We start from the raw sequence: 936 nt of genomic DNA on the forward strand, positions 1-936 counted from the left end.
GACATTGAGATACAACCAAGATGTTGCCTATGCTATAGTTTGTTCCTTTTTGTTACTAAATTGTTTTCATTGCTTGGACGTACATAGTTTATCAATTCATCATTGAGGGACATTTGGGTTATATCCAGTTTTAGGAAATTATAAATAGAGCTTTTATAAACATTTGCATACAGGTTCTTTGTGATCATTTTTATTTTTTTTTAAGTTTTTAGTTTATTAAGCTTATCATGAAAAATCCACAACGGCCAATGTTGGCTTTTTGCCAGCGCCAACATTGGCCTTTACGGTCCCCCTGACTTCCTTCATTCTGTTCTTGCGTTCCTTTCGTTGCTTTCTTGAGGTCTTTTCCTTCTCACACAGGCCATGTCTTGCAAGCCTATGTTTGGGTTCATTTTTCTTTGCATAATCCAGGGAATCACAAATCACGCCAAAGCCAGTTGTCTTGCCACCACCAAAATGAGTTCTGAATCCAAATACAAAGATGACATCCGGTGTGGTCTTGTACATTTTGGCTAGTTTTTCCCGAATTTCTGTCTTAGGCACTGTTGCCTTCCCGGGGTGAAGGACATCAATGACCATTTGTTTCCTCTGAAGCAGTCGGTTGGTCATAAACTTTCTAGTGTGGATAGTTACCGTGTCGTTCATGATGGCTGCCTATTCTTAGCCAGAGAGGAAAAGACCTTTGTGGTCATTTTATTTTTCTAGGGCAAATCCTTGGAATAGACTTACTGGATCACATAAAAGAGCATGTTTAAGTTTATGAGAAATTGTTTAACCATTTTCCAGAGTGGCTGTGCACCACATGCACTTTTTACAATAAAAATCTAATTAAAATAGCATGGAATATGTGGCCATTAATATTTTCATGAGGCATTTGGTTCTTAAGGATGTTCACATCTGGGGACCCTGAATTCTTCAGGACATTTGAAACACTTC

General features: G+C 38.2%; 1 pseudogene across 1 annotated transcript; it reads right to left on the bottom strand.

Moving 5' to 3' along the window:
• Positions 1-225: 225 nt before the first annotated feature.
• LOC116559702 lies at positions 226-651 on the bottom strand (annotated as a pseudogene). The gene has a single exon (XR_004272578.1). The product of XR_004272578.1 is annotated as a 40S ribosomal protein S24 pseudogene (transcript).
• Between the last annotated feature and the right edge of the window lie 285 nt (positions 652-936).

Source organism: Sapajus apella, unplaced genomic scaffold, assembly GCF_009761245.1.
Source record: "Sapajus apella isolate SASKATOON/1434 unplaced genomic scaffold, GSC_monkey_1.0 scaffold24, whole genome shotgun sequence".
NCBI lineage: Eukaryota > Metazoa > Chordata > Mammalia > Primates > Cebidae > Sapajus > Sapajus apella.